The 26,013-nt window shown below is 41.5% G+C and overlaps 1 long non-coding RNA gene across 1 annotated transcript in view; it reads left to right on the forward strand.

Annotated features, from left to right (window-relative positions):
* The first annotated feature begins 2,572 nt into the window (after positions 1-2,572).
* Positions 2,573-26,013, forward strand: part of LOC112073409 (uncharacterized) — a 29,003-nt gene continuing 5,562 nt past the window's right edge. Inside the window, exons 1-2 of the long non-coding RNA XR_002894522.1 lie at positions 2,573-2,777; positions 19,958-20,102. This is a non-coding gene — a long non-coding RNA (uncharacterized lncRNA). The remainder of the gene's footprint in view (positions 2,778-19,957; positions 20,103-26,013) is intronic.

A 26,013-nucleotide genomic window follows, 5' to 3' on the forward strand; every position in this document is an offset into this window, starting at 1 on the left:
GATTACAGTTCTTACATGGATTAGGTTAGTCTAACATTGTATAGGTTGTCTTACATGGATAGGTTGTCTACACACATTGGATGTAGGTTTACACTTTCGACTATCGTGTTACAACCCCCCCCATCTTGTATAGTATTATAACATGGGCATAACGGTTTAAACATCATGGCATAGACGTGTTACATTGGATAGTTGCTTACGCGATGGATAGGTTTACAGGTTAGTTTACATCGATATTTGTTCTACCATGACCAGGATTGTATATCATGATTAGTTATTTACATGGCTTACGGTGTACATTGTTAGGTTTACAATGGACTAGTTGTACATCTTGGATTACGGTTATACCAGCAAAGGTTCTACATTGGTAGGTTTCTACATCCGTTTATTTGTTCTGATTGGATATGTCTGTTAACATGTGCATTATGTATTACCAGAGATTAGTGTTTCTTACATTGGAATAGGTGCGTTTACGCCATGATAGGTTTTTACATGGATATGTAGTTACACTTGGTCTAACGGTTTACAGGTATAGTGTTACATTGGATAGGTTGTTACTGATGGATCATCGTGTTACATTACGTATAGGTTGTTACATTGGATAAAAAGTTTTACTACTGCAGATAGCATGTTACAACTTATTTCCTCATTGTTATGAGACAATGCAGGTTGTGATTACCTACCAAGGTGTCTGATGAAGGTCTCTGACCAAAATATCACACAGTGTTCTTAACTCTGGATTTATAATAAACAATATATTTTTATAATGGAGAGAGTGTCACGCCTCAAATTCTGATGCATCATTCGATTAGCTACGCTATAGCATCTCTACTCCAGTTGTCTGAGTCACAGTATCAAGAGTTACAAATGATTAATAATCAATCTTATCAGAAAATTATGCAGTGTCAGTGAAGGAATGATGTGATTAAATTCCACTGCCAAAAAGTGCTCATCAAAATATGTCAATGTTGTAACTTCCTAGATACTGTATGAATCTGGTCATCTAGGCATTGATGCTGTTTATTCACCTACTAGGAAAAARATTTATTCTATCATCATGGACGTTGTACATCTGAAACAATCATTTTGTACGGTATTACCTTGGTATCTGTGTTTATTTACTTGAGTTGTTTCCGGCAACGGGAGGCTGTAAGCACTATGAGATAATGTCTGTAAATCCAAATGAAAATCCCAAGCTAGGGGAGCTAACTCCCCTCCCATCAGATATAACTGTGTACTGGTTCAACTATCTTCCCCGATTATCTATTTTGGAAATGCAATACACTTTCCCTTTGTCTCTCTCTCTTTCTCCCTCCCTCCCTCCCTCTCCCTCCTTCTCATTTTAATTTTTCTCCCCATCTCTTTTTCTCTTTCTTGCCCTCGATCTCTCTCTCCCTCTCACCATCCCTTGTCTCACTTTCTCTCCTTTCTGTTTCTCTATCTCCCTCCTTTGTATCTTGCTCTCCCTGTCTTATCTCTCTCTCTCTCTCTGTGTGTGTCTCTCTGGTCCTCCCTCTCTTATCTCTCTCTCTCTCTCTCTCCTTCTCTGTGTCTCTCTCCCTCTTTTGGTCTCTCTCTCTCCCTCCTTTGCATCTCGCTCTCCCTCCTTTGTATCTCTCTCTCTCTTTCTCCCTCTGTTGTCTCTCTCTCCCTCTCTGTGTCTCTCTCCTTACGGTGGCCTTCTCTCCTTATCCAGCATGCTGCAGTCTATGGCTTGCACTGTTAATAAAATTATTTATTTTCTTGATAAATGTTATATTGAGCATAAATATTTCAGAGCTGTCCCCATTCTGGTATCTTGTAAGGATCGGTAATAGCATCATGCGTTGTGTCTCTTCTTGCTTAAAAACAATGGTTAATTGTTTAACGCTCGTCGGAAGGATGAGACCAAGGTGCAGCGTGGTACGTGTTCATGCTTCTTTATACGAACACCAAACAAAACAAAAAAAGCACAACAAACYTCACGTTTCTTAGGCTACACAGAGCTAACAAAAAACAACATCCCACAACCTAAAGTGGCAAAACAGGCTGCCTAAGTATGATTCCCAATCAGAGACAACGATAGACAGCTGTCCCTGATTGGGAACCATACCCTGCCAAAACATAGAAAACCAAAACCTAGAAATAAAGAACATAGAATGCCCACCCAAATCACACCCTGACCAAACCAAAAAGAGACATAAAAAAGGCTCTTTAAGGTCAGGGCGTGACAAATTGAGGGAAAGTGAGAAGGAAGGAGGAAGTGAGTGGATGTAGAGTTCAACAAGAGATGGGTCAATGTGAGGAGGTTAGCCTGAGATGGAAGTAGTCTGAGTTTGCCCCTTACCATAGATCTAGTATCAGAACACCCAACCCTATATCTTGACCTTACGGCAATGCCACAGTAACAGAATTAAGGTGAGACTGAGTTGGTGTTCASAGGTCAAACATGCCACGTAAACGTGGACACAGGTGTCGCTCGTAGCGCGGAATCTGCAGATATTTGTATGCAGCGGGTGACGTCAAAAGAAGTGTAGACTAAAGCCGTTGAAATAGGGCAAGCCGGCAGTGAGAGGCACTCAGAGCTGGAGAATGGAGCGCCGCTGCTAGAAGTGGGAACATCCAACGCATGCTTATTCGCGAGCCTAATTCAATAAAGCCCGTCACACACGAGACTAATCTGCAACCGGGCTGAGGCTGGAACTAAGAAAGTCGTTGCGCACCATACACTGAATCGTACATCTGCTGTGGCATATTTGCTGGCATATTTATTTTTCCTCGCTAGTGGAATACGACAGGTAAGAAGGCAATTGTGTTTGAATCGGAGAAATTGACAATACTTGTTTGATAATTTAGGGATGCATTATATGTTGCGTGTTATCTGGGCGTTTTGTAATATCTGCGTGTGATTGGATAAGACAACTAATGAATYAAGAAGACAAATGCGACAGGATTTTTTAATCAGTTTTCTGAATAATTGAGAAAATGTGTATTAATTATGCAGTATAGGCTACTCCAACATTCCCTGTCACAAAAATAGGGTTAACCCATTTAAAATACAATTCTCAACACATGGGTGGGATMTCAATGACAATAATGGTACTATAATACCATACCTTTATAAATGTTGGGGTAGACTATTCTCCTCGGACACAGCAGCTTTTATAGTTAATAGCACGTTCGTTTTAGGTTGACTAGCATACGTTACCAATATTCTTATAGTCTGTCAGATAGGCTTCTACTCCTGCGGCTTTCTTAACGGTTTATGTTTTAACTTAGGCTATCAACACAGATTTGATTTATCTTGCCACAGTTTCACAGAAACATGTTCCGGCCGGGAAAGGTTATACTGGCCCCTTTTTTCTCTGTCACTGAATTCTGTTTAGATGCCCTGGATGTGGTCAGCATTGTACTAAAATAATATCAGTGGGACACGCAGCCACATTTCTGCATCCTAGGTCCGTAGTGTGACTCATTGGCAGTGCACGATGGACTCTCCTGAAACAGTCGGCAGCCCTACTGTATTTGTGTTCAATTGGAGGTGCCTCATGAAACGTGCATGGTGAAATTCCTGAACAGGAGAAACGCACGGGTCTTGCGCACCGAGGCAGCTTCAAATCCGTGTGGCCATACATTCTGTACACTCTCCAAAACCACTATAATTTTACAGTTAGGCTATAGCTTGTGGCTGAGAAGTTGGATATCTGTGAGAAAACAGTGGATAGCAGCGTGTATGGCTATGGTGTGTAGGAATGACTTTTGCGCACTGTATAGCYGTAACAATGGAGCTGTCCAGGTGCTGAAATAAGTCAATTCACRCCTACGGGTTTCTTTCAGTCACCGCATACACCGTGGGTGGATCTCCTTTCATTTCAAAAATAAGTTCAGCATTCAGAACACGACGTGCCTGCCTGCAACTACCTACAACTAATTTAGAGCCCTATACGATTGAATGACGACCTGTAACCTTGTAACCTGTCATTTCTGCACGGTGTCTCGGAAAATGTGCAAGGAGATGCTCGCTATGGCTTAGCCTAGTCTGCTGTATTTTCTTTACCCCTATCTATATTCCCAGTGTTCGTACCTTATAGCACAACTTAAACTGCATCACGAAGTGACTGACTTACTGACTGTTTGTTGCGGCTGAAAATCTATTCGTGTCAATCATTTATTAACTGACATTATGGCTCCGTGTCCCATAGATTACTAKCGTTGCAGTTTCAATGGAAAATAGGATATAATCACTCATACACACTCATATTCCTCTCCTCCAACACGAATGGTTAGAGTGGAAGTTAAGCACCTTTCCAGGCATTCCCTTCATAGAGATACATTAAAGTATCCTTTATTTTCCTCGGATAGGCTCTCTGATTTCTTCTGAGTCTTTATTATCCCCGGATTGAATTCTCTGATTCCCTCAAAGGTGTTCTCTTACTGCAGTGGGGAATACATGTGCCATTCTATTTGTGGTACAGTTCTACAGAGGGAATGGAGGCCTTTGATTAGAACTACAACTAGTAATAGTATGATGGTGCTCTGTTATTGATCATGGTTGGTAGCATGATGCGAAGCTGAAATGAAGAGTGGGTGTTACATTTGAAGAATTGCTTATTTTTTGTGATTTGTTTTGCCAGTCACTGTTTCTGTTCACTGCTCCTGTAATACCATGTTGTTGCTAGAGCACTTAGTCTGACAGATGGGACATATTAGTGAGAGTACCTTTGAATGCAAATGTAGCAGCATTTATTTTTCTATTTGCATTTGCTATTCTTCTGGAGTGGAAACTGATTTACTTAACCTGATTGTTATTGAAATCATTCTAATCATATCAATATGCAACCAATATCGTTATCCAATGTAGTTAGGTCAATGCMACTATATCTCTCAGTTGAAAACAAAAAAGAATGCAGAAATAATATATTGATTTTTGTGGGCTATAGTGCTTTTAAGTCTACAACAGAAACATACATATTTGCATGCAATATATTTCAAATCACTTTGATCCTTGCTAATGTGCAATAAATGTGTTTGTATAATACATTCACATGACTAATCTATTGACTCACGCACCAATATAGATACATGATAGAAATGATGAGTGACTCACTGCCCATAGTGTGCACTAGCAGAGTCGACCAGACAAGATGACTTGTTTACTTAACTTATGAAATGACGTTAACAACAGATTTAATAAAAACTGAGTGGCTTAGCTAKTGTACGACATTGTATTGAGAATATATTGAAAGCTTCAACATAATGAGACTTCAACATTATTACTTCATGGCTATAATAAGTAAGACTCTGAAACATAAGAGACCAATATTAGATGTTCTTCTCGTTTATTGCGTTTTCCTAAGCGCACTGGATCCAATGTACAGTGAATGGCTCACTGGTTGTTCACTTGACATTCTGATCACTTTTGTTGAACTTTTGGAATGACCTTTTCTACTGCATTACATTTAGAGCCAGCGGTTTGAGCTCAGTGCATGGCCAATACTATTGGAACAAATAGTGCTGTGTGGCTGGCTTGCTGTCTGAATCACAGAATCAGATGAGAGCAGTGTAGGAGGATTGTGATCGGTTGCTTCAATTCATATGTAATAGAGAGAGAGAGAGAGCTGCACTTCTCCTATGCCAGTTTCTCTTGAATTTCACTGGCATATCAGAATATCAGCAAGTGCAACTACTTGATCTGCAAGACAAGACCACCCGGTAGTACGTTATTGCTGTACTCCTTTCGTCTTGAAGTCGTGTAATATCCTGTGGGGTTCTTCTACTTCTCTGGCTTTAACAGGTCACGGTGTGTATCTCTCACTAGCTGACAAGCTGTATGCGAGCTTTAACACCCTTAGGCTACAGACCTGGTCACAGAATCTTGTCAAAGGAAAGGCAATGTCAGCCAAGAGAGCAGAGAGGCCCTCTCTCCAGCAAAGTAGGCAGGTGTCTTCTATGGAAGTGAGTAGGTTCTGTCTTATTATTTTCTGGGCCCTAGAGCTCTGAGTCTCTGTTCTATAGAGATAGAGCAGGGACAAGAGAACGTGTCAGACAATAATTAATTGTAAGGTCTCCCAGAAAGGCTAGTCGCTAGCTACTGAGAATCCTAGTTCTTATTAGAAGTGCTTGACTCTCAAATGATGTTGGATAGCAAGTGTGTCGTTAGTGGTTATCTGTGTGCTGTTAGATGTGAAAATTGAGTTACTTAGAGAATTTGCTAATATATTTTTGCTTCAAACAATTCTAAACTATGATGATGACCAAATTWGATTTTGTGTTGTTGTAAACATTATTTCTTACTCAGCATATTGAGTAATAACATTAAACAATACACCCATCAGAGCTGCTGGTATAGGCCTTGCTGGTACAGGCCTGTCAGCATGCAGTCATGGGCAGTGTCCACAATCTTGCTTGCCTATTACTTACTTAAATTGCATACTGTGTACAAATCGTACTACATACTATTTAGAACGTACTGTTTAGTAAAACACGAAGGCAGTAAGCAACAAATTTCAGCATAAACTCATCCTACTCAGAATGGGTAATTTAATGCGCAATTACGATGATTCCCTCCAATCGTTCATTCTGGTACGGCTAGTCCTCTCAATTGATTATCAGCTGTTGTCATACGCAGATTAGTGTTTTTCGTCAGGAATCTTGTTCTGGAGGCAGCTCTGCACTACCTGGCACAGCCACAAAGTCATAAAATCAGATTTTAAACCTAATCTTAACCCTAAACTTAATCACACTGCTATCCCTAATCCCTAAACTAATTTTGTTTATATACATTTTTACGATATAGACAGTTTTGACTTTGCAGATTGCCCATCTAGCGGATATCGCTTAGTTCATCCCAATAAACGTCAAACACACGTGGGTCTCGAAAGATGATTATCTTCCTCAATAGTTTGCAGCAAATTCTATTAGATTAAAAACCGAAATGAGTACGACATCCTGGCATTTAAAGCATACTACATTTTTTTTCACACGCCCTGAATGCCTACTATATAGAACGCAAGTAAGAGTATTCGGACAGAACCCCTTTAAGTTCAATACACTGCTTTAGTGTCTGGGGCATTATGGGAAAGATATGGGCCATCTGGTTACTGCCGGTTTACTGCCATTCTTGTCTCTGTTTCAGAGTGCTGGCGTTAAGGCGCTTACACAAGCAAAGATCTGATTGACTTCAATGGAAATAGGGCGGCGGGCGGCAAAATCGAGGCGGAGCTGGCTTGTGGCGTCAAAAGCAACAAGCAAAGCGCGCCAGCTAGGGTACAGAGTGCTGTGGGCTACAATACCTCGAGTTTCATTGTATTTTGGCGGGAAGCAGCTGTGAAGCGAGCTGTGGCCTATTGCTTGTTTGTGTTTATGAGTATGTTATTAACAATTCACCTGACACAAGACTGAATCCAAACATTACACATTTGATTTTATGCGCAATTTACGTTTACTGTACCTTTCGCCGTATTTGATGATAACAAAATCAGAAAATATTCTCGATATATTTAGTAACATGATTTGAATATGTGTGGTTGGTGCAACATAAGACAKAATGTTTTTAAAGGGTTTGATTGAGTGTAATGCCCGGGGTGTAGTGGAGGGAGAAGTCAGACGCAGGAGACAGAGAGTTCAGAGTAGCGTWCTACTTTAATCACCACATAGGTGAAAACGACGCCACTTAAACAAATGCCRCAAAACACAGGGGAACTAATCAGTTCCGAAAATAACCAARTTACACGAACAACCGTGACTTACAGCGTGTACAACAGTACACATCAAACAATCCCGCACACCCGGCCGGCTGGGTAATAAAGCCCAACTAATAAACCTAATTACAAACAGGTGTAACTAATAAACAGACAAMGAGGGGGASGAAAAAATCAGTGGCAGCTAGTAGGCCGGTGACGACGACCGCCGAGCGCCACCCGAACAGGAAGGGGAGCCACCTTCGGTAGGAGTCGTGACAGAGAGGACTAACTGGTGTCTCCAAGTGGCCACACACCTCTCCAAAGTGTACACAGTTTAATTATTTTACAATGTACCTATGACTCAAAGAAGGGTATTCAACTGTAGTTAGGTTTACATCCAATTGGCGACAGATTTTCATGCGAAAAGTCTAGAATCCGCATAAATAAAATACGCGCATTCAACTGTAGTTAGGTTTACATCCAATTGGCGACAGATTTTCATGCGAAAAGTCTAGAATCCGCATAAATAAAAATACGCGCATTTTCCCACCAGCGGTATGTTTTCACCAAATGGACTTGTTGTCGATAAAAATCACCGCATGATGACGTAGTGCACGCAAAATGTACTTTTTCGCTTACATTTTCGTCTACCGAATAAATCGGTTTCCATCGCATGATCAACTCTACCGGTATCCTACATGATGAGATTATTATGGATAAGAGCGAGAATATTTTAATTTGTCAAATGGCTGTCAATATTCGATCATCATGTCACCAGAATAAGACCCTCGATACTTATTGGAAAGGAGCATCAAGATCACTACGCTTTCAACCACCCATGTGGTCATCCTCATTTATTTCATCTGTAGCCTAATAAACTGCATGGTTTCACCACCCTGTGGTCAACATCATTTATCACTGTAGCCTAATAAACTGCATGGTTTCACCACCCTGTGGTCAACATCATTTATTTCATCTGTAGCCTAATAAACTGCATGGTTTCACCACCCTGTGGTCAACATCATTTATTTCATCTGTAGCCTAATAAACTGCATGTTTCACCACCTGTGGTCATCATCATTTATTTCATCTGTAGCCTAATAAACTGATGGTTTCACCACCCTGTGGTCATCATCATTTATTTCACCTGTAGCCTAATAACTGCATGGTTTTCACCACCCTGTGGTCAACATCAATTTTTCATCTGTAGCCTAATAAACTGCATGGTTTCCGGAGTAGTAGAGAGAGGACTACACACCATATCATCGCGTGATTCCAAGTTAACTTTCCACCGCCATTTCTCGCATAATTAATTTTACAGACACAAAAGATCCCACAATGTCGAACTAACACATTATCTGTTGGCAATTATAAAATTCTACCGCAACTTTCTGTTTCCATCACAGCTGTGGTGATTTTTTTTTACACGGTATGACTATGCGTATAAAACCTGTGGATGGAAACGTGGTTATTTAGGTGCTTTTTGAGCTCTCCAAGCTATACTGTTGAGGGACTAGAGCAACCACACTTGTAATTGRTTTGTTTGGAACACAGCCGAGCCCTGCATCCCCGCCTTTACATGCATCATTTGAAAGCRTGTTTTATTGCCAACATGGCTAGCTAAATTATTAAAAATACGGTTTTATAGTGTTAGGCTTTCAAAAGGCAATTCAGAGAAGCAGATCGTAATTTTGGTGTGCATATAATGTTATGAGTGCWTTCAGAATCGTGGTTRGCAGCAAATTTTCTTCACAATACAACAAACGCACTGTACAGTAGGCTCATTCTGTTCAGGACAACCCATGGTATAACGCCATGTCATCTTGTAACTGTACATCAAACATGGTGATCAGAAACGTTGACACTGTATATTACATGAGTTTTAGGATATGGAAATGTGACGTGCACATTTGGACTCACYGGTGTTTGGCTTGCTTCTATGACATCAAAGCACTGAACAAAAATATAAACGCAACATGTAAAGTGTTGGTCAAATGTTTKATGAGCTGAAATAAAAGATCCCAGAAATGTTCCATATGCAAAAAAAASCTTATTTCTCTCAAATTTTGTGCACAAATTWGTTTACTCCCTGTTATTGAGAATTTCACCTTTGCCAAGATAATCCATCCACCTGACAGGTGTGCCATATGCCAAAGCTGATTAAACAGCATGGTGATTACACAGATGCACCTTGTGCTGGGGACAATAAAAGGGCACTCCAAAATGTGCTGTTTTGTGACACAACACAAGGCCACAGACGTCTCAAGTATTGAGGGTTTTCTGGTTTTGCACAACTGAAGAATTTCTGCACAAACTGTCAAAAACCATCTCAGGGAAGCTCACCAGGGTCTTGACCTGATTCCAGTTCAGCGTCYTAAGCGACTTCAGGGGGCAAATGCTCACCTTCGATGGCCACTGGCACACTGGAGAAGTGTGCTCTTCACAGATGAATCCCGGTTTCAACTGTACCGAGCAGATGGCGTCTTGTGGGCGAGGGGTTTACTGATGTCAGCTTTGTGAACAGAGTGCCCCATGGTGGCGGTGGGGTTATGGTATGGGCAGGCATAAGCTACGGACAATGAACACAATTGCATTTTCTGATGGCAATTTGAATACACAGAGATACCGTGACAAGATCCTGAGGCCCATTGTCATGCCATTCATCCGCCACCATCACCTCATGTTTGTTTCAGAAGGATAATACACGGTCCCATGTCGCAAGAATCTGTACACAATTCCTGGATATTCACCAGACATGTCASTCATTGAGCATGTTTGGGTTGCTCTGGATCGACTTGTACAACAGCGTGTTCCAGTTCCCGCCAATATACAGCAACTACACACAGCCATTGAAGAGGAGTGGGACAACATTCCACAGGCCACAATCAACAGCCTGATCAACTCTATGTMAAGGAGATGTGTGGCACTGCACGAGGCAAATGGTGGTCACACCAGATATTGACTGGTTTTCAACAGATGCATATCTGTATTCCCAGTCATGTGAAATCCATAGATTAGGGCCTAATMAATTTATTTAAATGACCGATTTCCTTATATGCACTGTAACTCTTTTTGTTCAGGGTATAACGCCATGTCATCTTGTAACTGTATGTCAAACATACTGATCATAAACATTGACACTATATTACATGAGTTTTATGCACATTTGGATTCACGGGTGTTTGGCTTGCTGGTATGACATCAAGCGGTATTTATTATAATCCTCAATGTCTCATCTTTCAAAATACACAAGAGTCCTCGTAATTTACCACATTTCCTTCACTCAGTCAACAAAAAATGAGCAGAAGTAACCCATTTAGAAGGAGGGAGGGATGGGGACAACTTCTTGCCGTGTGCTGTGCTCAAGTTCAGAATGGCTGTCAGTCAAAACCCATACAGCGCTGTGAAGCACAGAGCCAGAGCTCTGATGTCATGTGTAGCATGTTACTGTACAYCCACAACGTTCCAATTTAGAAGCTTATTAGTGCCCAAATCTGCCATTTTCAACCTGTATARGGGWACGAGTGTAAAGGGCTAKAGAATGTGAAACAGTGTTTTGCTGCTTTTCATTAAATCGTGTACTGCMGTGTTTTGGGTCTACAATACATTTCTACACATGAGCAGAATATTGTCTATATAGCCTACAGAAATTTGAGCAGTTATACAGTTCATGCGAAAATATTCGGATCTGGTAAAAGGCCAATACTGGTAAGAAATACTCATTGTATAGAAATGGAAACATAGCCTATGATTTTAAAGGGACTGCATGTCAATCTATTAGTGGYCTCTCACCATCAAGTCACATGTATCGACTTTCTCATTATTTCGATCAACATTTATTCACTCACATCAGTGCTGCCATGTCAGTCATTTTTATATGGCGGGAGATTAACAATTCTAGTCTAGATTCTTGGCAAACTCCAGGGTCCTCTGATGTTTCGATAAATTGATGCTTAAAACAAATAAATATATAAAACATAGTCCTACACACATYTTTCATATGAATGGCCTACATTGAAAAGTTTTGGAAAATGGCAAGTTCACTCATCCATAAATCCATCTCAAGTGCAAGTGCGCTGTTCAGCAGCTCACATCAGTGGGATGGGGGCCTTTTCGTTAGGAGGGACATCTACCGTGGATCACTAAAATAGTTATTATGACCATAGCGTTTTTCAGGGGGTGCTGCAGAGCCCTCAGCKCCCCTACTATGATTATGAGCACGCTTCCTCAATTTTAATATTATGTGGACACCTTTATATTTGGAAGCCAAGCACGAGATGTCAGTGTAACTTTTTATCAAATCAAATCAAATTTTATTGGTCACATACACATGGTTAGCAGATGTTATTGCGAGTGTAGCGAAATGCTTGTGCTTCTGGTTGCGACAGTGCAGCAATATCAACAAGTAATCTAACAATTCCATAACAACTACCTAATACACACAAATCTAAGTAAAGGGATGGAATAAGAATATYTACATATAAATATATGGATGAGCATTGACCGAGCGGCATAGGCAAGATGCAATAGATGGTATAAAATACAGTATATACATCTGGAATGAGTAATGCAAGATATGCAAACGTCATTATTAAAGTGGCATTAATAAAGTGACTAGTTATCCATTTGTTAGAGTGGCCAATGATTTCAAGTCTATATGTAGGCAGCAGTCTCTCTGTATTAGTGATGGCTGTTTAACAGTCTGATGGTCCCGTGTGGCTCAGTTGGTAGAGCATGGCGCTTGCAACGCCAGGGTTGTGGGTTCATTCCCCATGGGGGGACCAGGATGAATATGTATGAACTTTCCAAATTGTAAGTCGCTCTGGATAAGAGCGTCAGCTAAATGACTTAAATGTAATGTAAATGTAAATGATGACCTTGAGATAGAAGCTGTTTTTCAGTCTCTCGGTCCAAGTGTTGATGCATCTGTACTGACCTCGCCTTCTGGATGGTAACGGAGTGAACAGGCAGTGGCTCGGGTGGTTGTTGTCCTTGATGATCTTTTTGTTCTTCCTGTGACATCGGTTGRTGTAGGTGTCCTGGAGGGCAGGTAGTTTGCCCCCGGTGATGCATTGTGCAGACCTCACTACCCTCTGGAGAGCCCTGAGCTTGTAGGCGGTGCAGTTGCCATACCAGGCGGTGATACAGCCCGACAGGATGCTCTCAATTGTGCATCTGTAAAAGTTTGTGAGAGTTTTTGGTGACAAGCCACATTTCTTCAGTCTCCTGAGGTTGATGAGGCGCTGTTGCGCCTTCTTCATCACACTGTCTGTGTGGGTGGACCATTTCAGTTTGTCAGTGATGTGTACGCAGAGGAACTTGAAACTTTCAACCTTCTCCACTGCTGTCCCGTCGATGTGGAGAGGGGGGTGCTCACTCTGTTGTTTCCTGTCGAATAGACAGGATGTCGAAATATCTTCACGCCCAGAATAAAAACCTAAAATAAAGAATTACAGGGGCAGTTTGTAAAAACGAATCCGGTTTGAAACATCCCATATTTTTCTTTTTTTGTTCAATCTTACTCAACGCTGCTTTTAATCAAGCAGACAATAGCAGATGACCAACATCAATTTTGGGATATTATTTATTGTTCTGCTGATGGCGCATCAGGTGTCCATGGTAAAGTTGTCAGATTAATCTAGAATAATCTTTCAGAACATTCACACCTAATCTACTGGTCAATCAGCTCACAGTCATCTGGACACTTTCCTACCTGTGCAGGTCAGTCACATTCCATCTTTTTTTCATATTGAAAAAAATGCAACTGGTGCCTTGGCTACAGTCAGACATTACATATTGATGTCAATCACTCGTAGTCTAATACTCCTCCAATCGATGAAGAGCTTGCTGTTGTTCGAGGGGATCGGCCAGAACAAGGTGCCTTGCTAATGGCAACTCCTATCCAACAAATGGTGTTTCAGTCTACTTTTCAAGGAACTATCGTACCGCCTATTTGTCCCCCACAATGAAATCGGGGAGGGGACTGTGGATCTGTCTACGTCCGTTCATTCCTACATTAGTCACAAGCAATATATCAGTCAGCACTGGAAAGATTTTGACAAGAGTTGGGTGAATGATGCATCTTACTATAGAGATCCAGCATTTACAAAATGACACGGATTGGCCCAAGGCGGGAGCTATAGTAATTAACAGAAATGTGTTAGTCACGCAATATCTCAATTGGCCCAACTGGGGGCGCTGCATCATTTGTGGGGGATGACATGTTTACTGATGCTTTTATTTCATTATTGATCATTTGATGCTAGAGCAAATTTAAAGAAAATGAATTATTAGCAGGTTAAAATACTTTAAATAAATAAATTAATACCTTTTCTTTCGATTTCTTTGTTTCTTCTAGGCTATTGAATATGTGTAGGTTTCTGATTTACTCATACATGAATTAGTAGACTTACATTAGGCTAGTAAATGTTTCAAGTAATCCACCCAACCCTGTTTTATTCTGTCTACAAGGAAGGCAATGAAACGAGCGCATGCTTCCTATGACTTGTTCAATCGCATGAAGCTCAGATAATCTTTTATAGAGGAAAATATAGTATAGGCTGTTTTTAAATAGGTTTCAACAGCCAGCTGTGTGTGCAGGCCCGCTAGCCAGCTGGGGTACACCAACCAGCCTTGTGTCTTTGTGAGCGCACGGACAAAAGAGTTGCATACGAAGGAGTTTGCTTCTTCTGCAGCATTCCTTGTAAAATATAATGCTTTGTGGCAGTGCTTTGCTACACATACAGTAGGTGGTGGGCTGAAGCTGGAAAAACGTGATGTTGATCGATCCCCATCGAGGAGGATCAGATTTTTTTTGTATATGACAGTAAAACATTCTTATGATGATTATAAAACATTTGGGCACCTTCAATTCTTGCACATTCTCTCATAAAAATTATATTTTAACACTGTCTGCTCAGGCAAATTTGCTGAACTGCTAAACTTGTAACCAACCAGTACTCCTGTACATACCCCTTGTGATCTACGATGTCAACACAGCCTAGTAAAAACGCACCCTGCTGTCTGATGAAGAGGAACAGATATAGCTAGCTCCCAAAGACTGAAATATGATACATATCTGTTTTCGAGTGTACTTGAAATATGCAGCATGCAATACGAATGGTCTTGATCGTATGAAGAGGTACCTCCGTCGAACATTTAGCCAATTTATTGAAAGCTAGCCATTGTTACAGTTTGACTAGCCTAGCCAGCTACTGTACATGTAAATTAACCAGAGTTTGGTTTCTAAACCAGATGAGATCTCAGAAAGCAGCTGCCCAATACCATGGTGGGCACGCATAATGTTGGAGTCATTGGAATATAAGGTATGGATAATGATAAAGAGCCTGTGGCATTATAGAAATAGCGAATGGGAAATGAATGATTGAGTTTCATATACTAAATGTTCAGTGAATATGAGTATATTTCGGGGATTTAAATMCGAAACTTTCCTACTAACCTTCTAAAAGTTGATGATGCCAAAATCTTTCCAATCCATTCATTATTCTACTAACTATGACTGAGTGTGAGACATGTTTTCCATAATGTACAGTCCATGCACATACATTCAAACAAAGAACACCATCACAAATAGTGTTTCACCATTTGAGTACAGAGACAAATAGCAAAGGTGTCTCTCAGGCAGTATTTGAAGCATATAAATATAGTGTAACCTAACAATCAATGTATATCAAGTGCAGTGGAGGGCACAATCTTACAATGCTGCAGTCCAGAAATGAGAGCTTTACCATCTATGTCAAAAGCCTGGGCCTCTGATGGAGACTGTAAAACTGTCATAACACATGCTTCAGTATTCCTCCTCTTCTAGGAGTGTGTGTACCCCGGCCCCATAGTCGTATTGAAAGGATCCCACCCTGGTCACCAATGTAGCTGACCAATGTAAAGAGAGACAAGTGCCTTAGCAGAATGCAATCTTAAGCTTGTGTGGTCCAAGATGAGAACTCTACCATCTATGGCAAAAGCCTGGGCTCCTGACAGGGGCAATATAATTCTCCCCACTGCATGTTACAATWGTAAAATAATCTGTTCATCACCTGTTAAACTTATTCTACATTGAATTTAGTCTTCAAGATGCCCAAACAAGCACATGTTTCMGTAGTTGGTGTTCTTCAACTCTAAAATGCTCTAGACTGTGTAAAATCCACGAAGAAGACAACAGGCAAATGCATATTTGGTGAATGCACCATGCTTGGTGAATAGCACTTGGTTGATCTCTGGGAGCTGGACAGGAGAGCTGAATGTGAGTCAAAAGTGAGAGACAATAATTTATKAAATAAATAATTACAGCAAAGGCATGTAGTTTGTGAGCTAGAAAGTGAACATCCTTACAGTCTGAGGCAGGGTGCTCTGCAATCATCTTAATCCAACTATTGACAGGCAATGTGGCATTTCTTATTTGTCAGTATAAAGGAAATTACTGGTTCCTGCCTTGATGACTGTATTAGCTTTACACRACTTGTCCTATAGATTTTTGTAGTCTTAAATTATTACTTGGAATAAACTGATAGCTAAAAACGCTCCTTGTACCGACAATCTGCTCCTGCTAGCTAGCAACACATCTACRTGTTGTAACTAGCTAGCTAACTAGCAAGCTATCTGGTTGTTGTAATCTAAGCTGGGAGTCATTTTACAGCTTGCATTGATGGTATCACATTACTATGATTAAATAGATTGATTACACATTTAAAAAAATACTTTACATGATAGCAGTTCGTCGGACGGATATCTAGCACTCTGTCACCAGCTACCTTAGATATGGATAACGTGATTGGCAGACCTGATCAGCAGTACACAATATGTAAAAAACAGCTTTTCCCTTGACAGAGCTTGATCATCTTAGAAACTAAAGCAGATAACTTGCTACTGGGCTGTAAAATCCACTACAGATACACTTCAAAATGGTGGAGATTTGTCACGTTGCTTGGTCATATACAGGTGCTTTCAAAAAAGGTCCCTCAAAACGTGAGACATCTGAGGCATTGTGTTGTGTAACAYAATTGCACATTTTAGAGTGCCCTTTTATTGTCCTCCGCACAAGGTGCACCTGTGTAATGATCATGCTGTTTAATCAGCTTCTTGATATGCCACACCTGTCAGGTGGATGGATTATCAACAACATTGTAGTTACTCTACAATTCTAACCTAATTGACAAAGTGAAAAGAAGGAAGCTTGTACAAAATACAAATATTCCAAAACATGCATCCTGTTTGCAACAAGGCACTAACTTAATACTGCAAAAAATATGGCAAAGCAATTAACTTTTTTCCTGAATACAAAGTGTTATATTTGGTGCAAATCCAATCCAACACATTACTGAGTACCACTCTCCATATTTTCAAGCATAGTGGTGGCTGAATAATGTTATGGGTATGCTTGTAATCGTTAAGGACTGGGGAGTTTTTCAGGATAAAAATGGAATGGAGCTAAACACAGGCAAAATCCTAGAGGAAAACCTTGCTTTTCACCAGACACTGGGTGTCACGCCCTGACCTTAGAGAGCTWTTTATGTCTCTATTTTGGTTTGGTCAGGGTGTGATTTGGGTGGGCATTCTATGTTCATTTTTCTATGTTTTGGTATTTCTTTGTTTTGGCCGGGCATGGTTCTCAATCAGGGACAGCTGTCTATCGTTGTCTCTGATTGGGAACCATACTTAGGTAGCATTTTCCAACCTGTGTTTTGTTAGTAGTTKTTTTCTGTTTAGTGTTTTCTGCACCTGACAGAACTGTTCGTTGTCGTTTCTCGTTTTGTTATTTTTGTTCAGTGTTAATAAAAATCATGAACACTTACCACMRMGRSKRTTGGTCCGATCCTTCTTCATGCAACGATGACCGTTACACTGGGAGACAAATTCACCTTTCAGCAGGGCAATAACCTAAAACACAAGGCTAAATCTACACTGGAGTTGCTTACCAAGAAGAGAGTAAATGTTCCTGAGTGGCCAAGTTCCAGTTTTGACTTAAATCTGCTTGAAGAATTTAYAATAAAATAATGGTCATGTGTTGCACAATCCAGGTGTGGAAAGCTCTTGGACACTTACCCAGAGAGACTCACATCTGTAATCGCTGCCGAAGGCGCTTCTGACTCAGGGCTGTGAATACTTATGTAAATGAGATATTTATGCATTTCATTTTCAATACATTTGTAAACATAAAAAAAAAACATGTTTTCACTCTGTCAATATGGAGTATTGTGTGTATATGGGTGAAATAAATATAAATTGAATCCATTTTGAATTCAGGCTGTAACACAACAAAATGTGGAATAAGTCAAGTAGTATGAATACTTTCTGAAAGCACTGTACAATTCCTAGAAAAATGTATCCTTTTAACCCTGACACCCGCACGATAACGGGTAAAATATGAGATTCCCCCATTCCTCGAGTTGATGGGCAGTTTGATTCCCCATGTTTCTCCCTCTATCTGCTGTGGTGACCCACCAGGGACACGAAGCAAATGGGCAAACCATCCAAGCATTGTAAAAACAATACAGGGAGGCAATCCCCTTGGTAGCCTTGTTCTGTGCTATGAAGACATCCGTCAGTAAAGGTGCTTTCCGAACCTGCTGCAGCTGCAGACTGACCATATTTCTCCACTAGTAGGCTTGGAGTTTTTATTACAAAGAAAGCCCTTCTCGGTTGCATTGGTTTGGGGCAGCAAACACACACCACTACTGTCACAGATGTTATTTTTCTTTTTGGACTTTCCCCCTCCCCTCCTCTGCAGTGCCTTGCAGGGTGGAAAGGCGCTGAAAGGAGACTTACTGTCGCTACAGGCCTGTGCCATTTATAATTACAACAGTGTGCTGTGGCAGTGCCTAGGACCGGCTGATGACTTGCATTTGTATTGTTGCTTGGCTGGTGGCCCTTACCATTGGAGCTGCACGCGAGCTAGCGAGGCGGCCGGCCGCAGGCAAAGGAAGTGCCGATGACAGTAGCGTATGAATGAAGCAGATGATCTGCCGCCTGTGGACAGGATCAGTTGGCACAGGAAGGCCTCTGGGGCTGCATGCCTGTACTGCTGTCATGACATATATTCACCAGGACACATCAAGACACAGCAGGCAGCAGCAGAGGTAGAGGTAGGCTAGGTGTACTGGAGGTACACCCTGAATACAACAAAATGGCAATGCCTGTGTTAGGTTTACAGCCATGCAATGGTTCTGACAACAAATAACTAATGTGTAGTAGAGTATTAAACAGGAGGTGTCAAGTATTTTGATTCTTGTTTGTACCTTACCCAAGGTCAAGCATACAAATGCTTTTTGAATTGATGTTCTGTCAAATAAATATTTACATTTTATATCCTTTTAGCATTTTGAAGAACTTTAAATTAATTTAGGCTTTAGGTGGAACAAAAAGAAGCAGGCAAGACAAATCTGAATGTGCCAGTTAATTAGTATGCTGCTTGAATAATCACTTTTCCCTAAAGTTTGTTCTCTTTATGAATAGAAAAATTGACCTGGAAGCCACTTAGCTTTTTGGTCTTAATTTAAGGTTAGGCGTTAGATTTTATGACTTTGTGGCTGTTCTAGATAGTGATCACTCTGCAGAGCTGCCTCCATAACAAGATTCATGAGGAAAAAACGCTAACCTGCCCCTGGCGGAGCTGACGTCACTGCAGCAGCACATTAACAAACTGACTGGCAGATCTCTTTTGTTGATTCATTTCACAAGGGCAAGCTCTCCCCTCCTCTCCACTCCACTCTTCTCTCCCTTCCCCTCCTCTCCACTCCCCTCTCCTCTCCCTTCCCCTCCTCTCCACTCCACTCCCCTCTCCTCTCCTCTTTTCTCCCAGAATCCATCAGCCATGGAATTTTGTCCTCGCTCTACAGCCTGAGTGTGTTTACATAGTATAGACCTAAACATGGTTGCCGGGAACACTGTTTATTCTTTCACAGCAATATGACAGTTTGGAGAGTCACATCGCCAAAAAATTAAGCAGAAGGCTCCTCAGCTCTAAATAAGTGCATCTTATACAGATTAATGAGTTGAGGTGATGATACATTAGTATGGCTATGAGCCTATGAAAGAGGTACCTGCTCTGTACTGTGTTGTACTGCACTATACTGTTGTAATGCACTGTATAATGCTATACTGTACTGTTCTGTGCTGTAGTATACTCTTCTGTTTTGTGCAGTGCTGTGTTGTACTGTGCTGAACTGTGCTGTACTGTACTATGCTGCACTGTTCTATGGCACACTATAATATGAGTGAAGGGCAGTAGTCAGTCAGGGGCAGCAGTGTGACAGTTGTTGTCATGTTCTTTTTCCTGACAGACTGACACTGATGGGCTTGCTGTGTATTTGGGCACTTCCTGTCCTGCTCGGAGCCTCTGTCTCTGTCTGCTGGCTGACTGAAGGGCAGAGGAGCATGGATACAGCAAACAGACCAGAGAACCCCTCCCAGGGACCACAGACCAGGGTAAATATATAGTATGCGTCGCTCTCTGTGTATCTCTGCCTCTCTCTCTYTCACTCTGTCTTCTCTCTCTCTCTRGCCCCTCCCTTTCAACTACTCTCCCTCTGTTTCCCTCTCTCGGTCTCCCTGTTCCTCTGTATATATCTCTCTGTCTGTGTCAGTTATTCTTCTCTCTGCCTGTTGTGTCTTTAGAAGCCACTCTATCTTTGCATCTGTGACTTTCCTCCTCTTCCTCCCTCTTTCACCCTAGTCCCCGTAAATGATTTTATGCTTTGCATGACATAGCGGAAAACAAATGCCATAAAATGAATCCAAATATACATAGCACAATTTTAGGTAATACGGTTGCATGTAGAAGACGGTGAAATACTCTTCCTGCTCAACATGGGCATTTGAGTGTTTGTCTCCTTACGTGGTTCTGRATGTGATCTTGACAGAGGGTTGCTTAGATACCTTGCAATCACAGTCGTCATGCATCCTGCCTGTCTCTCTCTCCACCGAGGAGAGGAGGTTCAGTTGGCTGTGGAGTYTGTTCATCAATTACCCCACAAGGACACTCTTTTGTCACACTACCATTTGTCTCTTTGAAATGTTGTTCCAAACAGTTTGCATGTACACACAATTGCATGACAATCACTTCGATGGTGTGGGTTTACTATATAACTTCGAGCCAGACCTAAAACCCATTAACTTCCACCCAGCAGTCTCCCCCACTTTTTTCATGCTGGTCTGGATTCAAGCTTGAAAAGGGAAGTGACATTGCCTGGTCGTAATGAACAGTGTTTTGGTTGAGATGCGTGAAGTTCTAATGTGAATTTGCACATTAATCACACAGGTGAAATCATTACAAGCCCTCCCTCCCCCAAAACCTTGAATCAATTGTCCTACAGAGCATTGTCCCAAAGAGCATGTTGTCCCCCCAAATCCCACAAACATTCTCCCAATTCTTTGTGAAATTAAGCATGCTGCACCCCCCAAGTCTAATCTCCCAGACTGGCTGGCCCGTGGTGTGACACTGTGCCAAGTTGGCAGCCAGCAGAGGAATCTCATTGCTGAGGTGGTTCTGTTCTGACATCTTTAAACACTCAATGCAAACAAGACATTCCCAGGCATCCCTATCTAACCCAGGAGATGGGAATTCGAAAGTTGTCAATAGGCATTGTAGTTTAAAGTCAACTCTGGGGTGGTGCTGGTGGATTGGACTGCATCAATATACAGCAGAGCAGGAGTCTTCAGGAATGAATAAGCAAATMAAGTGTAGTCAGCCTCCCAGGCCAGTATACACCAGAAACAGTGAGAAATGTAGACAAACACATGCCACTGAAACAATCTATTCTGGCTGGCAGACCTGTAATTTAGGTAATTAACAGGTAATCTCATKAAAAATCAATACAACAGCTGTAGACTTTACCTTGAAATGCTTACTTACAAGCCTTTTCCCAGCGATGCAGAGTAAAAAGTGAAAAAAGTAGCAAAGAATAATATACAGTGCATTCGGAAAGTATTCAGACCCCTCGACTTTTTCCACATTTTGTTACTTTAGAGCCAAAAAATTTATTAAATCGTTTTTTCCCCTCATCAATCTACACACAATACCCCATAATGGCAAAGCAAAAACKTTTTTTTTTTTCAAATGTAWTAAAAATWAAAAACTTTAYTATTACATTTACATAAGTATTCAGACCTTTTACWCAGCACTTTGTTGAAGCACCATTGGCAGTGATTACAGCCTCGATAATTCTTGGGTATGACACTACAAGTTTGGCACACCTGTTTTTGGGGAGTTTCTCCKATTCTTCTCTGCAGATCCTCACAAGCTCTGTCAGGTTGGAAGGGGAGCGTCGCTGCACAGCTATTTTCAGGTCTCTCCAGAGATGTTAGATCGGGTTCAAGTKSGGGCTCTGGCTGYGCCACTCAAGGACATTCAGAGACTTGTCCCGAAGCCACTCCTGTGTTGTCTTGGCTGTGTGCTTAGGGTTGTTGTCCTGTTGGAAGATGAACCTTCGCCCCAGTCTGAGGTCATGAGCACTCTGGAGCAGCTTTTCATCACAGATCTTTCTGTACTTTGCTCCGTTCATCTTTCCCTCAATCCTGACTAGTCTCCCAGTCCCTGAAAAACATGGTCACCTCCCTGGCCAGCTCTAGGAAGAGTCTTGGTGGTTCCAAACTTTTTCCATTTAAAAATGATGGAGGCCACTGTGTTCTTGGGGACCTTCAYTGCTGCCTTCCTCAGATCTGTGCCTCAACACAATCCTGTCTCGGAACTSTACGGACAATTCCTTCGACCTCATGGCTTGGTTTTTGCTCTGACATGCACTGTCAACTCTGGGACCTTATATAGACAGGTGTGTGCCTTTCCAAATCATGTCCAATCAATGGAATTTACCACAGGTGGATTCTAATCAAGTTGTAGAAACATCTCAAGGATGATAAATTGAAATAGGATGCACTTGAGTTCAATTTCGATTCTCATAGCAAAGGGTCTGAATACTTATGTAAATAATATATTTCAGTTTTTTATTTGTAATACATTTGCAAATATTTCTACAAACTTTTTTTTCGCTTTGTCATTATGGGGTATTGTTTGTAGATTTATTAGGATTTATTTTTAGAATAAGGCTGTTACGTAACAAAATTTGGAAAAGTAAAGGGGTCTGAATACTTTCTGAATGCACTGTAAGCACAGTGCAGTGAAAAAGTTTTTGCCTCCTTTCTGATTTTGTCTGTTTTTGCATATTTTCGATACTGAATGTTATCAGATCTTCAACCAAAACCTAATATTAGATAAAGGGAAACTGAGTTTACATTTTTTTTCAATACTTATTTTATTTAATTAACAAAGTTATGCAACACCCAATATCCCTGTGTGAAAAGTAATTTCCCCCTTACACTCAATAACTGGTTGTGCCACCTTTAGCTGAAATGATGCAACCGAATTTTGGCCCACTCTTGCATGCAAAACTGCTTTAACTCACTGACATTTGTGGGTTTTCAAGCATGAACTGCTCCATTCAAGTCCTGATACAACATCTCAATTGGGATTAGGTTTGGAATTCGATTTGGACATTCCAAAACTTCTAATTTGTTGCTTTTTAACCATTTTCATGTCGACTTGAGTGTGTGTTTTGGATCATTGTCTTGCTGCATGACCCAGCTACGCTTCAGCTTCAGCTCACAGACGGATGGCCTGACATTTTCCTGTAGAATTCTCTGATACAGAGCAGAATTCATGGTTCCTTCTATGAAGGCWAGTCGTCCAGGTCCAGAGGCAGCAAAGCATCCCCAAACCATCACACTACCACCACCATGCTTGACCTTTGGTATGATGTTCTTACTGTGCAATACAGTGTTTGGTTTTCACCAGACATAATGGGACCCATCTCGTCCAAGTTTGCCAAAAATAAAATGGATGATCATCAAGACTCTTACAAGAATGTTCTATGGGCAGATGAGTCAAAAGTAAAACTTTTAGGATGACATGGGTCCCATTATGCCTAGCGAAAACTAACACCGCATTCCAAAATTCCAAATACTTTTTCACAGCACTGTATGTGTGTGTCAGTGTAAATATGTGTGAGTGTGTGTGTAGAGGTCCAGTGAGCGTGCATAAAGTCAGWGCATAGAGTCAGTGCAAAATGGTGAACTCAAATAGTCCAGGTAACCCTTTAAAGAACTGTTCAGCAGTCTAATGACTTGGGGATAGAAGCTGTTCAGGAGCATTTTGGTCCCATTCTTGGCGCTCCGGTACCACTTGCCATGTGGTAGTAGAATGAACAGTCTATGGCTTGGGTGGCTAGGTTCTTTGACAATTGTCCTGGCCTTCCTCTGAGCTCAGCCCCAGTGATGTACTGGGCCGTCCGTGCTATGCAATCGAGGGCGGTGCAGTTGCCATACCAATCAGTAATACAGCCAGTCAAGATGCTCTAAGTGGTGCAGCTGTAGAACTTTTAGAGGATCTGAGGGCCCATGCCAAATATTTTCAATCTGCTGAAGGGGAAGAGGCGTGCTTTCTTCATGACTGTGCTGGTGTGACAGGACCATTTGCAGTCCTTGGTGATGTGGACCCTGAGGAACTTGAAGCTCTCGACACACTCCACTACAGCACGGTCAATGTGGAGTGGGTGGGCTCGCCCCTCCATTTCCTATAATCCACAATTAGCTCCTTTGTCTTGATGACATTTAGGGAGAGGTTGTTATTCTGGCACCACACCGCCAGGTCAGACCACCTCCCTGTAGACTGTCTTATCGCCGTCTGTGATCAGGTCTAACACTGTTGTGTCATCAGCAAACTTGATGATGGTTTTGGAGTTGTGAGTGGCCACACAGTCGTGCGATAAGCAGGGAGTAGTTGAGGGGACAAAGCACACACCCCTGAGGGGCTCCCGTGTTGAGGGTCAGCATGGCAGATGTGTTGTTGCCTACCCTCACCACCTGGGGGTGGCCCATCAGAAAGTCCAAGATCCAGTTGCAGGGGGAGGTGTTCAGTCCCAGGGTCCAGACCTCAAATTTCCCAGCCATGGCCGTTAATGCCACTTTGTGTGACCGTAATGCCCTCTAAAAAAATGCATGCCTTGCAGCCAAAGTGTCCATTGTGCCCTTGGGCTGAAATGTGCACACGGCAGTAGGCTGGCTATAAGCGCAAAAKGTTCCAAAATGCAATTATCAGGAAAACACCGTTCTCCAAAGCGCACCGCAAATGCAAATTAATGAATTCATAAAAGTGATCGGTTTCATATGACAAAGCCAAATAATATTATTTAGAAATTTAGAAAGAACGAAGATCTAAAGATGCAACAATTATTATGGGTTGTTAACATGACTAGGATTGTGTCTTTGGCTGCTGGACAATGAAAGAAAGTTGAGAACTTGAGAGAAATACGAGTTTTAATGGCATATGTTTATAAAATAATCCCCTTAACKTRCCTATTGTCGGAACACAGTAAGACATGCCTTATAAAATGACAAAAAAACATCCAGGTTTTAAACAATTACGTTTATGGTTAAATAGTTTCAAAATGTCGACTGCTCAGATTGCAAGGTGGATGATGTTGCGGTGCACAAAAGGCTCTGGCCTTTCTCTCCTATATGAACAGGGTATGACAGAATCAGCTTAGACGTTGATTATATTATATTACATTATATTTGTACATTATATTTGTTAAACATGACTGGCGTTTAGCCTATATATATATATATGTAATTAGAAGTCTCATTAAAATGTGGCTACATTTTCTGGTGCCTCCCTCCTGTCAGCATCGGTCTGGACCTGACTGACTGTAGCCAATATGCATATCACCTACACTTTGACATGTGATTCATCACTCCAGAGAATGCGTTTCRACTGCTCCAGAGTCCAATTACGTTTATGGTTAAATAGTTCCAAAATGTTGACTGCCTCTGTTCGGCTTTACACCACTCCAGCCGACGCTTGGCATTGCGCATGGTGATCTTAGGCCTGTGTGTGGCTGCTCGYCCATGGAAACCCATTTCATGTATCTCCCAATCAACAGTTCTTGTGCTGACTTTGATTCCAGAGGCAGTTTGGAACTTGGTAGTGAGTGTTGCAACCGAGGACAGGCGATTTTTAAGCACTATGCTTAAAAAGTGCTCAACGGTCCCGTTCTGTGAGTTTGTGWGGCCTACCACTTRGCGGCTGAGCCATTGTTGCTCCTAGACGTTTCCACTTCACAATAACAGCACGWACAGTTGACWGGGGCAGCTCTAGCAGGGCAACAATTTGACAAACTGACTTGTTGGAAAGGTGGCATCCTATGATGGTGCCACATTGAAAGCCACTGAGCTCTTCAGGACGGACCATTCTACTGACAATATTTGTCTATGGAGATTGCATGGCTGTGTGCTCGATGTTATACACCTGTCAGCCACGAGTGTGTCTGAAATAGCTGAATCCACT

Source organism: Salvelinus sp. IW2-2015, unplaced genomic scaffold, assembly GCF_002910315.2.
Source record: "Salvelinus sp. IW2-2015 unplaced genomic scaffold, ASM291031v2 Un_scaffold2252, whole genome shotgun sequence".
NCBI classification, from domain to species: Eukaryota; Metazoa; Chordata; class Actinopteri; order Salmoniformes; family Salmonidae; genus Salvelinus; species Salvelinus sp. IW2-2015.